Here is a 15,629-nt window from a genome sequence, read left to right on the forward strand (position 1 = left end):
AGCCCCCCACATCAAGGACTAGTGGGAAACCTACTGCGAGTAAAAGGATGAAAATACCGGCTCACTATTTTCAGCCATACCCACCTGGAATTCATTCCAGGATGCCATCAAGGAGCAGTACTATCCTGTCGGAAGCTATGAGGATGAATACATAAAGTGGACCATGCTGCGACAGGGAAGGGACCAAGACATGTTGGAGTTCACCAATCTTTTCCATACCATTCATACAAAGTTGGGTATCAAGGATTGGGAACAACTTTTGATACTCAAATACCGCAGCTGCCTACACAAGTACATCCAGGAAGAAATAGAATTCCTAAACATCTCCTCACTCGGCACAACATACTGATACGCCGTCAATGTCGAGCAGAAGTTTAGACAAAAGAAGCGAGACTTTGGATCTGTGAATCTGAAGCAAGGGAAAGGTGCCCCTAAACCATAGAACAAAGGACAAAGCCAAGGCAGGGCAGCCCAAGACAACGCCCCAAAGCTGCAAGAAAAGAACAACGCCGTGAAGCCGAAAAAGGACACGAGAAAATGGTTTGAGTTCCATAAGAGCTCCACTCACAACACAAGTGAGTGTCGGGCAAAGCAGTCACTGGTGGCTGAGTTAAAGGTTTCAGAATCAGATGCATGTTCTGACTTTGAGTCAGAACCCAACAAGGGGAATGAAAAAGGGAAGCAGTTCATTGATGCGGATCCAAACGCCACTGTTGCTACTGCCAAGATCCAGAAAAATGAACCTGAAGATCTAGAGGAGGAGGAGCGTCTCTTCCACTACTAGATGTGGGTAAAGGGCTCCCAACTACAATTCATTGTCAATAGTGGGAACCAAAAAAACCTCATTTCGGCAGAGGTCGTAAAGTAGTTGGGCTTACCGACCATAGCACATCCACAACCATACACCATCGAGTGGCTTCACCAAGGATGAGATCTTCGCGTGAGCCAGTAGTGTCGCCTTCCATACAACATCAAGCCCTTCACGAATGAGGTATTGTGTGACATTTCTCCCATTGAAGTTTGTGATGTATTATTAGGACAACCATACTTGTTGAAGTGACATGGTGTGTATGAATCAAGGCCCCGTGTTGTTATTATTACATTGGGAAATAAGTTGTAGAGGATACTAGAGGTAGCACCGCCTACCGCCATCTCTTTGATTACTGCAAAACAATGCAGTAAGCTCATTTCCAAAACTGGGAAATTTGTTTTCCTAATGATACGCCCTCAAGGAAAGAAGAAGATGGTGGCCACAGCCTCCAGACAAAGCCCCTCCACACGACAACTACAAATGGACAAGATCTTGGAGGAGTACGAGGACATCTTCACCTCCCCCGCACAGGTTCCTCTACACTGTCAGGTCAAGCACTCCATCGATCTGAGCCTAGGTGCGCCACTACCCAATGTACCAATTTATCGGTGCTCCGTTCTGGAGAATGATGAAATCAAGAGGCAGATTTAGGAGTTGTTGTGGAAAGGTCACATTTGTCTGAGTTCATCACCTTGTGGGAGCCCGATCGTGTTGGTACAGAAGAAGGATGGGACTTGGAGACTCTGTATTAACTATCGAGCACTGAACAAGATCACTGTCTGTAATAGGTACCTGATCTCGCGGATTGATGACCTCCTGGACCAACTAAAGGGGGAAAAATATTTCAGCAAGATTGATCTGAAGTTAGGATATCACCATGTACCAATCGAACCCTATGATGTGTGGAAGACTACCTTCAAAGCCAAGGAGGGCCTTTTCGAATGGTTGGTTATGCCTTTCAGATTGACGAATGCTCCTGCAACCTTCATGAGGCTAATGGATGACATCTTGTGGCCATTCGCCAACTCATTTGTAGTGGTATACTTGGATGAAATTCTGATCTTCAGCTAGAGTTGGGAAGAGCACCTCCACCACATCCGACAGGTTCTCCAAACACTACAGCAACACAAACTATGTGCTAATTTGGAGAAATTCACTTTTGGCATGACCTAGGTTCAGTATCTAGGATACATTATTGATGAACAAGGGGTGCATGTGGATCCAGCCAAGATCCAAGTCATTCGGGATTGGCCATCTCCAACCACTCTAACAGAGCTCCACAACTTTCTAGGTCTTGCCAAATTCTACCGTAGGTTCATGTTGGGGTTTTCTCATATCACTTGGCCCTTGAGTCAAGTCACCAAGGGAGGAGCGAAAGAAAAATTCTTTTGGTCTGAATCTCAACAGAAGGCATTCATAGAGTTGAAAGATCGCCTCTACATGGCACCAGTGCTCGCATTACCAAGTTTACAACAACCATTTGAGGTCGAGACAGATGCCTCCGACTATGCTATTGGGGCAGTCCTTACTCAACACAGGCATCTAGTGGCATATCACAGTGAAACACTTTCAGACACAGTGTAGAAGTATCCCACTTATGATAAAGAGATGTATTCCATTGTGCAAGCCAGTCGACAATGGAAGCATTACATTTTGGGGAAGGAAACGGTGATCCACACAGACCACCGACCCCTGCAGTTCATACAGACCCAAGGGAAATTGCAGAATGATCGCGATCAGAAGTGGTCTACATACCTGCAATAGTTCCATTTGAATATCAAGTATAAGAAGGGTAGCACCAATAATGTTGCAAATTGCCTCAATCGACCACTGATCATGGCGTTAACCACCGTGCTCAACTCTTGTGGGCATGAGACTTCTGATTGGCCACTTCTCTACAAAAGTGACCTAGAATTTGGCCACACATACCAGACACTCTTGGTGGGTCAGCATGTTCCAGCTTTTCACCTCTAGGATGCCCTATTATGCCACCTGGGTCACCTTTGTGTTCCTTCAAGCAAGCGTGCCAAGATGATTTGGGAAGCAGACTATAGTCGGGCTGTTGGGCATTTTGGGGTCGAGAAAACAGTGGCAGTACTGCAAAAGTATTTCTATTGGCCTAATCTTCGACAGGATGTCAGGAAGTACATCAGATTATGTACTACCTATGCCATTGCCAAACCGACCATCAAGAAGTAAGGCCTCTATACCCCGCTACCTACCCCTAGTCGACCTTGGGAATCCATCTCCATGGATTACATGTTAGGCCTTCCTTCCACTAAGCATGGAAATGACTGTGCTTTTGTGGTCATTTATAGGTTCTCGAAGATGGCCATTATGGCGGCCTGCAAGAAGAATATCATAGCAGAGGCCACTGCTAAACTCTTCTTTGAATGAGTGTGGGTGCACTTTGGGATCCCACAATCTATCATCTTAGATCGGGACAGTTGGCTCCTTAGTACATTTTGGTCCAGTCTCTAGTCAATGCTAGACACCAAACTCACTAAGTGCATAGCCTTCCATCCTCAAACTGATGGCCAGACAGAGGTTGTCAATAGGATGATTGTACACATTCTGGGCATGTACAACTCAAAGCATCCACGCAGATGGGACGAGAGCCTCCCCTATGTTCAGCACAACTCGACTAGCCACAACCCCTTTCGGATGGGCTTGGGATTCTATCCACTATGCCCCATTGATGTGGCCATGCCACTTGCAGCTACTCACATAGATTCGGCTCATGTCTAGTCCGAAACAGACAAGGCAACCAGCTTCATTGAGCACATCCAACATATCCACCTGTAGGTCCATGAAATTCTGGATAAATCAAATGCCAAGTACAAGTAGCGACATGATCAAGATCGGGTGACACACAAGTTTCAGGTGGGCGACAAAGTCTGGTTGCATTTGCAAAAGGAACGCCTTATTGGAGCCTATCGGAAACTGAGACCAATCCGCTATGGTCCGTACACCATTACTAAGGTTGTGGGAGACAATGCATTTGAGCTCAGCATGCCTCCATTCCTTTGCCTACACCCAGTGTTCAATGTGGACCGCCTTCGGCCATACCTTCCACCATTGCTAGACACATCCGACATTGTAGAACAGCTCACACCCACAAAATTAAATCCAGATTGCATGGAACAAGCTGTAACTGATCAAATCATGGACACACATATCAAGAACACTTGCCAATAGAATATCCAACTGTATAGAGTTGTCAAAGTAGGCCAACTCCTTCACCAGGGAAAGTGGCTCACCAGGGACCAAGTTCAGCAAAAGTTTCCTCATCTCATGGAGGAACTCAACGCAATGGGGACCATTGCTTCCTAATGGGGGAGGAATGATCCAGGTGGATATTGGTGGCCAACTGCCAAGTACACCTGGACCCCCACCACTGTTTCTCCTAGCATTTTCAGTTTCCTTAATTGTAGCACAACTTACTATTTTTAGCAGTTTTTCGAGTCCTGAACTTCCGGAGCCGTTTTGAGGCCCTAAACAACATTTTTTGGGAAATCTGGGGGCAACATGGGTCCATGGACTAATGTTTCCCTTCCCAAAGTGGTAGTTCTTGGATAGATCTTTCTAACGAGCTATTGTACGCATCAAACGAAGATCATATGCCAAAGTTACGACCCCAGGAAGTTGATGTACCAATTTACCCAAACGGAGCCCACAGTTTGGTGTTTCATCTTCTAGGGTTAGGTTTTGGAATGTTAAGGGTTTTCCATTGTTTCTCAACAATAAATAGGCTTTTGAGCCTCATTGTAACATAGTTCAGAGGCATGTAGCCACCACACATCTCTTCTCAGAGATAAGCTACCATCGCCCTAGTTGGTTTACTTCCATTACTGTTTGTAAGCATATTTTAGTATTTTACATTAATGAAATCAAGTATTATTTCCGTTGCATATATGTGTTTATGGTTATCTTTGTAATTTGTTGCGTTCCTATTTAAGTCCGGATCAAGAGTATCCAAGAGCCTACCATATCTGATCATGTCATCTCTATCTGACCAGTTGCCCCCATCATATCTACTGCCATATGCCCCATTATCCCTATCATCATTCCCATGGCTGATCCGAGGTGGTCCCTAACTCTACAATTATGACAGACTCTGAAGGATTAGTGCATTAACTTCTACTACTTTCTCTTGTGTCTGCATGATTCTATCATTATCCAACTTGCAACTTCTTGTTTCCACCTTCAAGCTTCTCAATCTATTTACTAAGTAAGAAGAATTATCGCCACTAGGCTACTCATCTTACCCACGGGGAGAATTTTGTGAAATGTAGTCTACCATCTTGCTAGTCATCTTTGATCTCTTTCCTACAAGTATACCATGTCAGCTAAACCAAAACATAACATACTCAACATACATCATTATAGTTGAAGGAAGGGTATCTCATCTGCAAGATCAACTAGATTAGCATGATACATGTATAATCATAATCATAACAACATATACACATCATTTCAACCATTATGTAGTTATTAATTCATGACCATACCAACCACATACCATTACCTCATGCACGACAACTATCACCATGTCAATGCATGCATAACAACATACGAACATTAACATGCATAACCAATGCATAACTGACATATACTCATGACAACCACATTCAATAATAATACCATCAGCTTTCACAATGGCGACACAACGGCAACCATGACCTCCACCATGAATACACAACAAGCACATAGACCAAAATCATAAAGAACACATATGCAACTGACATGTTTGCATGACCAACACATTGCCCATCCCATTGAAGGGGTGAACCATGCTCTGATACCACTTTGTAACACCCTCCTCCCACATTACCGAAGTTAACCAGTCCACTGGGGTAAACATTTGATGAGCGGGTACTATGATGTGATTCAAATCCCCATGTATAGTTAAGTAAGTGGAACTGACAAAACCAAACCAACCTGACCTTCCACACTTGCTATAGAACCTTTTGGAGCCGACCAACCCTTCCACGTGATCAACCATTGAGGAAACTTGTTATTTTATTTACCTCGACCCTTAGATGCTCCTCTGACAAGCCATGCATGTCATTTAGGCCTTCCAGTCACTTGCACAGTAAGGCATGCCAACAAATGTGAAATTTTCTAAGCGGTTTTAAGCCAGTGACCCTAGATCCTAAACCCGGTTTTCAGGGCTAGGTCTCTGGCCAATGTCCAGAACTCCATGAAACCTTTAGAAATTATAAATAACAATCGAACAAAGATAATAATGCAACCACTAGTACAATTACTTGATCTTACCTATACTATCCATGACACGCATTCTGTCAAACATGTCACAAATAAGTAATATATAGGTCATAATAACATATCTGGGTGTATGGGTCTCATAATTATCTGGGATTCATAAATAAGCATTGTTTCCATATCACAATTGTTGCAATATCATCTATTAGGTCAAAGATTAATTGTACATTCATTTCCTAATCAAAAAATGATGAGAGCCATACATCAAGCCTATCATAAAACATACTCATAACCAACATATAGCCAACAAAAATGACAAGGATTTAATAGCCATAAAAATCTCATAGGAACCAATATATTTACAAATGAAATACCAAGGATAATAACTCTTACTAACATATATAGAATGGAACCAGGTCTGGGACTTTCATGTACCACCTGACCATAGATTGGGCTGAACCAAAACTTTCTTTCAGCCAATAACCCCCATGTCATATTCTAAGCATGAGTGTAGGACTAAAAACAAAACCAATAGGGCTTCCTTCAGATTTTCTGCAATCCCCACTGAATCACTAGGCCCCAACCCTCATCAATACAACTAGGCTTTACCGCAATCCACACTGATCACTAGGCCCTAAAAAATCATGGATGCTTCTGAATCTCTCTACCTAAACTGTGAGTAATTTGTTCATCTCAACCTCTCAAATTTATTATGTATCCCACCATTGCCATCAAGGAATTCCTAGGCCAGTGAGGTCTCCACCCTATGAGATTTACTGCGTATCCCTCCATCACTGCTCAACATATTCCTAGGCCCAATCAAGGGTACTCCCCTCTGAGATTTACTGTGTATCTTGCCATTCATAAGTCAATTATTCCTAGGCTCAATCAAGGGTATTCACCTCTAAACTATATCTTGTATCTCATCATTCACTAGTCGAGGTTCCTAGGCTCAATTGAGGTGTTCACAACCAAGCTCTACTGTGTATCCCACCCCAGGATTCTTAGGCCTTTTGAATAACCTAAGACCACCCCACTTAGCTTCGAATCAATCTAGCAATATAACTCAACCAAATACAAGAGAACCCACCACACCATGGCTATCTGGAAATGGAAAGGAAATGTTGAAGAACACTATCACACCTAGAAAAAGCCATGCCAATGATATTGTTGGTGCATAAACAAATTGAGTACGCATTCACTGAGGACTAATTAGTCCTCCCACTCTAGGTGTCACTACTCACCTCTAGCACACCAGAGGGGGTAACGATGGAATCTAAAATATTTAATTTTCAATTGGAAAATAGAATTAGGAAAGATGAAGATAATAAGTCATTGTAATAAATGATGGCTTTAACAAAATAGAGGAACGCAACTTAATGGATTTGAATTTTGAGATCCTAATCCTAGCAATCAGAAAGGGTAACTGTAAATTTGGATTGAAGTAACAATAATGGTCATTAAGAAAGGGAAAGAAAGAAAGGATAAAATAAGAAGATACAAGCATGGATATTGTTCACCAAGTTTAAACCATAACATGTGCATCAATTACAAGCATATTCATTATTTTTCTTTACTTTGTAAACAAAAACAATTAATAGTTAATATCGCGACTGGAAGTGCCAACAAAAAAGAAAAATTTCTTGATTTTGGAGAACAATGAAGACAAATTAATAAATTGCATTTAGCAAAATAAAGAACAAAACAAACAACTTTGCAATCACAATGGAGACAAGAATTATGTAAAATGAAAGTTCGACCTTTAGCTAACCATATCTCATGGCTGATCATTTAGTGTTTACGATGATAGTATAAATATCAGAACATGAAAACCAAACAATATAATATCTAAATGAGGGAAAGCCTCAGATTTAGTTCTTTGTGATTGTAAATTAAAATAACAAGAAAAAGAAACATGATATCACCATAATATAATTTCATATTTGAAAGTAAAAACTGTGTAACATGTACAATCATGTTTTGTATAAAAAGAAGTTCTCGCTTCTGCCAACAACCCCTCGTAATGGGAAATAGGGACTTTTATAATAGTATTGAAAATATAACTATTTTTGTAACAATGTTTACATAAAAAACTGACATTTGAATTGAATAAACTTAAATAAAATAAAATGAAACATTGGGAATAAAATAATTAAACATTTTGGCGTCATCGTGACTTTAAAGCTTTCACTCTCTTAGTGAGTCCCATAGGAAAGAGTGTGTGTCCCCCCCTCATCCTCACAGTTGGCGCATGTGTTGTAATCAAGGGGATTTTATCCCAATCCTCAGGTTGGTCCATAACAAACTGCATATACTAAATGGGCTTAGCAGAATGTGAGGTAGTAGTGAGTTGTGTTTGAATCTATTCTTTAATTTAGCAGCTTGTCCCATTCAACAGTAGGTTACCAAGGCACGCTTTTGTATTTTGTACTACCAAACATGACCTTATCAGTTACCTAGTAGTGGGCAAGTTTTACATAATTTTGTTTATCCTAGCTAAAATAGTAAAGTCTCGGCAAAGAGAATTGACAATTCTAGAAGGGTTGATTGTCTCATCTCCTAGCATGTTCAAACCACCTAAATCCTGTTGTGTTAATTTCAGTTGATCAGAGAAAGTATGGCAGGATATCGCCCAATTTTATTTATTCTAGAATGAAGGCATGCCAAATCTTCCTAGGTGGTTCCACTCGGTTCTGAAATGATCTATGTCCTTGATGACTTTATCAAATTCATCTTGCATAACCTAGAAATAAATCCTGTTTTCATTTAACATATAGAGAGAATAGATGTATTTATCCCTACTAGGTATTTCCATTTGCTCTAAGGAAGCATATTCTAAGGTTATGAACACATCTATAATGGCATCAAGGTGCTACTATCTTTTATCTAGAGCTTCATTTGTATATTTTGCCTCCAGTTTATACCTTTGTATTAGAGCTTTCTCGGAATCCCCCAAAATCTTCACGTATTCCTCGACCATTGTGATCTTCTACCAATTTTCTCTCCATAACTCATATTTGGCCCATGCAAGTATAGTCTTTCTCGTCACAGTGACGGGAAGCACTTATTGCAAATATTTGACCTCGTTATGTTTGTCTTTTAGAGCAGCTTGATTTTATGATTCTCCATTTCGACATTCGTTCGCCTTACTGTGTCTTTGACCCTACGATTCACCTGTGCCTTTTCTTCTGTGAGTGTTCATAGATCCATCTCTAATTCAATGATCTTGACATGCAGTAAATTAGGATCGTCTGACTCAATAGTCAGGGCTAAACTAAGGGCTTTGTCAATTTCCACCTTATACTTTGTCAAGAGCTCCAAATATCGCTATTATTTTTCATGAGATTCTATCTTGAGTGTCTCTAGCTGTTTGAAAGCATCTTGTCACTCGCCTTCCTTAATCCACAAGGAAACCTCCATTTCTCAGAGATTGGTTTCGATCTCATCCCTCCTCCCGAAAGCTTGTATCAGGAAATCAAGATCGAGGTCAGGTATTTTAAGGATCTCCTATAGTTCTTTGATCTCCTTATCCCTTTCCTCTAGTAATTTCTTTAGACGAGCAGTATCTTGGGGCTATCTAGATTATCACATGATGATATCTTCCAATTCTATGATATGGTTGGTTTTGGTATGCAGGCCTATCCAAGCTATATGTAACTGTTTGGAGACCTTTTCGAGCATAGCCTGCATTTTCTTGTTTCTTGTTGAGGAGTCTAGCAATCTCTGCACCACTATTTCACCTACCTCTCTATGTAAATTTATCATCTCAGTTTCTAATACCTTTCCCACGTTTATAGTTAGGGTGGCAGTCTTGGCTCTAAGAATTTGTTGGTTCTCCCCTATCTCGGCTCAAACTAATATTAGATTCAAGAAGTTTTCCTCAAAATTAGTAGTAAGATAAAATAGGGACCGCTTACATGTAAGACTTCTCTAATTTTTGAGGTATCTATGGATGGAGATTGCTTTGGAACTACGTTCAATAGTCTCCAGAAGATATCACTTCCCTCTCCTTCATGAGTGAGTGTTGGATGTCCAAGGCCTATGCCCCCGATGTTATAGCTCCAAATCTCACTCTTATGGTTTGTGATGCTGTACTCATGGCCTAGGGCAACCCCTCCTTCCAGACATGGTCCTAAAATTTAAAAAACAGTGTTTTATCCCTTATACGTGACATTTCCCTGAGTTAAACGCATGTATACGTGGGTCTGTGTATAGCCAACCCGCGTGTATGTATTAAAACACTTAAAAAAATATAAAATTCCTTCTTTTCGGGAAGAGATCGCGGGTTTTACCTGCTGATCACCTGTTAGTGCCCGTGGCCCAACTGTTCCCAACCAACTCCTAACTAAAAAACTACTTTGGAGATGGTATAAAAAGACCTCAAAGGGAAGGCCTAAGGGAGAGAGGAGAGAGAAAGGTTATTATGCTGAGATTTTCCCCTTGACCAGGTCTGAAGTCCCTTGTGCCTTCTGCACTTTCCCCATTTTGTATAGGAAACCTTTGTTTCCTTGTGTGTTGATGTTCATCCACCATTTATGACATCATGGAGAGAGTCATGGAAGGAGTTTTGTTAGAGGCTTGAGGCTGGAACGGATCCAGAAGGAAGCTTTGCTTGGAGCCTGCTGAAGGTGACTTAGGTGAACATATTCCTTTTTATGTACTTTATTTGTCTATAATAAAAGAAACACATGTCTTGGTTCCCGAATTGAATCTTCTTTATGTTAATGATATTCATGTTTTGAACTCCTATGTAAATGGTTGTTTGGATTTCATAACTAACTACCTTTCTTTATAACATAAAGATGGTTTCTTTATAAGTTTTTGTCCATGTACTTTTGCATTCTTTGAATTGTTTGTTTTGCAGGACAAAAGTGAAGAAGGGAACTCCAAGAAGGGTTTGGACCCTAAAGGCCTTCTCAAACGTAGGACCGAAGGTATGTACCCTTATCATAGAATTATCTTATAATAGCATAATGGCTGTATGAATGCATGTTTCTTTGAATAGACAACTTTTAGTCTGCTAGGGTTTCACCCAAAAAGCCCTAGGGGAGTAATTCCTCTACCAGAATTGGCGACTCCGCTGGGGACAACCAGGAAGGGGAAAAATCGTCAAATGTTTTCATGATGGGTTCTAACGTCCATGTGGCTACTCGATCACGTGATTATGGTGAAGCCGAAACTTCCAAGGACAAGACTGTTCCTGGAAGTACTGACCTTCATATTGAGCGACCCCCAGTTGAGACTATACCACAGATACCGAAAGGTTCCGCTAAATGCGCGACGATTAATCCTAATGCTAGGGCCGCCCAGAATTACTCCATTGTGGAGGATCTGGCTCAGAGTCCGTGCGCCATGTCCGCTTTAGAGGTTCTCCAGTTGTGTCCGGCTCAGATAAGTGCTTTACTCTCCGCGATTGGAGCAGTCGATCCAGCTAACTCTTTAGTGCTCACTTTTGACATGTTAAATGTCAAAAAGCGACTCCCTCATCATATGGATTTTCAAATAAAGTCTACATACCGGAAAATCATTATTTTTCACACCGTAGTAGATGAAGGAGCTTCCACATGCGTTATGTCGATGTCATGCTGGAAGGCTATTGGATCACCTTCGGCTGTTCCTTCACCCACCGTCTTGACTGCATTTGACGGTCATTCTCACAAGCCGCATAGGATTATCCCGGCCTTTCCTATATGTGTTGGGGGAAAGGTCGTCAATATTGAAGTAGAGGTCATAGATGCTAACCTAGACTATAATCTCCTATTAGGAAGGAACTGGGTATACGAGATGGATGCCATTGTTTCGACTCTGTTTCGTGTTATTTGCTTTCCTCATGAGGGGAAAATCGTTAAGGTTGATTAATTGGACTATTGTCCAGTTGATCCTCAAGCAAGCTCTGACTCTACTGTCCCTTTAGTGGATAACCCTCGCCCACCGACTGAGAATATAGGAGTAGGGATGTATTCCTCATTGATGGGTACATTTGATCTTCCCTCTCCTTTCGCTAAAATTAATGCTATTTCATCATCTAAGGAGTCTCCTCGAGAAGAGTTCTTCCGAACTCATTATTTTTCAGACCCTTGGACCTTGCCTTCACCTACGACCACATTAGTTGAAGGACAAGTAAATGGAATGGCATTCCCTATATCTGTAGCTGAGCTTAGATATCAGTCTATCGTAGACTCTGCAGACAACCATTCTACTCCTTTTTCCGAAGAGGAGTTAGATGGTCATGTGGCCCTGGCTTGGAGCCTTGATTCTACCTCTGCCTTGGACTGCTTAGATTCGGTTCTGCCTTCTAAAGAAGCAATCCCCGAAGTAATGATGGGTATAGATCGACCTTGGGAAGACTTACACCATCGTTCATACTTTCTTCCTCCATTGCAGGAAGTAGAATCTAGATTCTCCGAGCTCTTCACTAGTGATGTTTGTACGGTGTCGAACCCTTTGGCTCCAACACACGTTCGTGCCGAAGGTAATATGTTGGTAATTTCAAAAACGATACCTATAAACATCTCTAGGGACCCTAACGTCATCGAAAATATCTTCATCGGAATTGAGTGTTCCCCTGAAGAAATTCAAATTTACACCGACCTATTCAAGGAATATCGTGATGTATTTGCTTGGTCTTATGAGGAAATGACTGGCATTGATCCTTCTATAGTTCAACATGAGATCAAGACGTATGAAAACGCGAAACCAGTCCGTCAAAGGCTTCGGCTGGTTAACCCTAGGAAAGCAGCAGCTATCAAAGCTGAGGTTGAGAAGCTGCTAAGGGCGGGTTTTATATACCCTGTTCCTCTTACTGACTGGGTTTCTAATCCAGTCCCTGTGGACAAAAAGCAAGGAACAATCCGAGTATGCATTGATTTTAGGGACCTAAACAAGGCTTGTTCGAAAGATAATTACCCCACGCCATTCATTGATCAGATTATCGACGAGTGTGCGGGTAATGAAATTTTTTCCTTCATGGATGGTTTTTCGGGTTATAATCAAATTTCTATCCGTCCTGAAGATCAACATAAGATAGCTTTTATATGTCCCTGGGGTACCTTTGCATATAAAAAGATGCCTTTTGGTCTTAAAAATGTTGGAGCCACTTTTCAGCGGGCCATGTCATACGCTTTCCACGACATCAAACATGTCATCGAGGCATACTTGGATGATCTCGCTGCTCGCTCTCGAAAGAGGACTGATCATCCTAGTCATCTTCGATTGGTTTTTGAACGTTGTCGTTTTTATAAAATCCGGTTGAATCCCAACAAGTGCATTTTCGCGCTTACATCCGGTCGGTTGTTAGGGTTCATAGTGTCCAATGAAGGGATTTGGGTTGATCCCTTCAAGGTTGAGGCAATAGTTCAGTTGCCTCCCCCGTCCTCAATTCGTCAACTTCAAAGTCTTCAAGGGAAGGCTAATTTCTTACGACGGTTTATAGCAAACTATGCCGAGATTACTAAAGGGTTCATGCGTTTGCTACGGAAAGGAGTTCCATTTGTATGGGACGACTTTGCACAGCGGTCGTTTGATGCTTTGAAAAATGCATTAGTCTCTGCCCCGCTTTTGAGTCCACTGGATTATGGTAGAGACTTCCTTTTATATCTCGCCGCAGCAGAATCAACCATTGGTATGGTTCTAGTTCAGGAAGATGATGCTCTCACCGAGCACGTGATTTATTATTTGAGCCGAGGCTTAATAGGTCCTAAACTCCGCTATTCTCCGGTTGAGAAGTTGGCCTTGGCAGCTGTCCACGTTGTCCAGAGGCTCCGTCATTACATCCTGCTACGCAAAACTTTTGTCTTAGCGGCAGTCAATCCATTTCAATTTGTCCTCAGTAGGTGAGTGATTGGGGGCAAATATAATAGATGGATGGTCATTTTGCAAGAATTCGATCTCGAGTTCTTGTCTACCAAATCTAAGCAATCCATGGTTTTCGCGGAGCTAATTTCTGAGCTTCCTTATGGAGAGGATACTATTTATGAGGAAAGTTTTCCCGACGAATATTTATTCCTCATCTCTTCACTCGACCTTTGGTATGGAGATAACATTGTTTATCTCCAGACTTCGAAGTTTCCCTCTACTTTCTCCAAGGATGAACGTCGCAAGTTACGTCACCTGGCTAAAAACTATGTTATCATTGGTGACACATTATACCGTCAAGGGGTTGATTCAATCCTTCGGCGCTGTTTAACCTTAGAGGAAGCAGAGTCTGTGCTTAATGATTGCCATAGTGGAGCTTGTGGCAGTCATCTATCAGGGCTTGCTACAGCCCAGCGCATCTTACGTGCCGGCTATTTTTGGCCTTCACTCTTTAAAGACTGTGTGGAAGCGGTCAAACGCTGTCACCCGTGTCAAATTTTTACTCGTAAGATGCGCGCGCATCCAGCTCCCCTTTTTCCCGTTGTCACCGTCGGTCCCTTTACTAAGTGGGGTATTGATTTTACAACTTGTAATCCGCCTTCAGCGGCGAATCACAAGTACATTATCGTGGCTGTAGACTACTTTACGAAGTGGGCCGAGGCCATGCCTACTTATAAGAATGACAGTGACACGGCAGCTTTGTTTCTTTTCAATCAGGTTATCTCAGGATTCGGTATTCCAAGAGAGATTTTCACTGACCATGGCAGTCATTTCCAGAATCAACTAATGTCCGAATTGGCTCTTAAATTAGGTTTATGGCAAGAGCATTCGTCCCCTTATTATCCTCAGGCCAATGGACAGGTCGAGGCGGTCAATAAAGCTCTTAAGACGATACTCCAATGGACAATCGATAAAAATCGATCCAATTGGCACATTATGTTGTATTCGGCTCTTTGGGCATACAGAACCTCCATCAAAACGGCTACTGGTTTTACTCCTTTTCAGTTGGTTTATGGGATGGAATCTATCTTTTCGGTCGAATGTGAAATTCCATCTCTGAAGTTGGCTGTTGAGCTTCTTCCTGAGACTTCGAGTCTCGAGGAGCGCCTAGTTCACTTGGAACATCTCGATGAGCAGCGTCGAGATGCCGCCACGATGAATGAGGCCCATAAGAAAAGGGTTAAAATGCAGTATGATAAGTCTATCCATCCTCGAGTCTTTTCTGAAGGTGATCTTGTCCTGGTCTACGACCAAGATAAGGACGCCTTGGGGGCAGGCAAATTTAAGCCTATGTGGTACGGTCCTTTCATTATTAAACGAGTTTTAGAAAAAGGATCGTATGAGTTAATTGATATCGAGGGAAACAAGCTAGCGAAGCCTCGAAATGGGCTCTATCTAAAGACGTACTTTTCTTAGTTTTGGCCAGGCAATGGCTTCTTTGTATTTTATGTATATTTGTACATATATCATCAAGAGTTCTTTGATATCAACACTTTTTGGTCTGCTTTGGCAGGTGTTGATGGATGATTTGGTTTATTTTGGGTTTGCCGATGGTGCTAGTCAGCACACTCGGAATCTTGCTTCCGCAGCTTGGGTACTCTATTATCCAACTGGTCAATTGATGGCATCAAGAGGCGTGTGCATTGGTCCTGCTTCAAACAATATGGCCGAGTATACTGCTGTTATTAATTTATTATCCGAGGCAATCTCTCATGGGATCGACTCGTTGGTAGTATAT

This window comes from Pinus tabuliformis, chromosome 3_2, assembly GCF_031772625.1.
Source record: "Pinus tabuliformis cultivar Carrire ecotype Pingquan chromosome 3_2, CPIR1, whole genome shotgun sequence".
NCBI classification, from domain to species: domain Eukaryota; kingdom Viridiplantae; phylum Streptophyta; class Pinopsida; order Pinales; family Pinaceae; genus Pinus; species Pinus tabuliformis.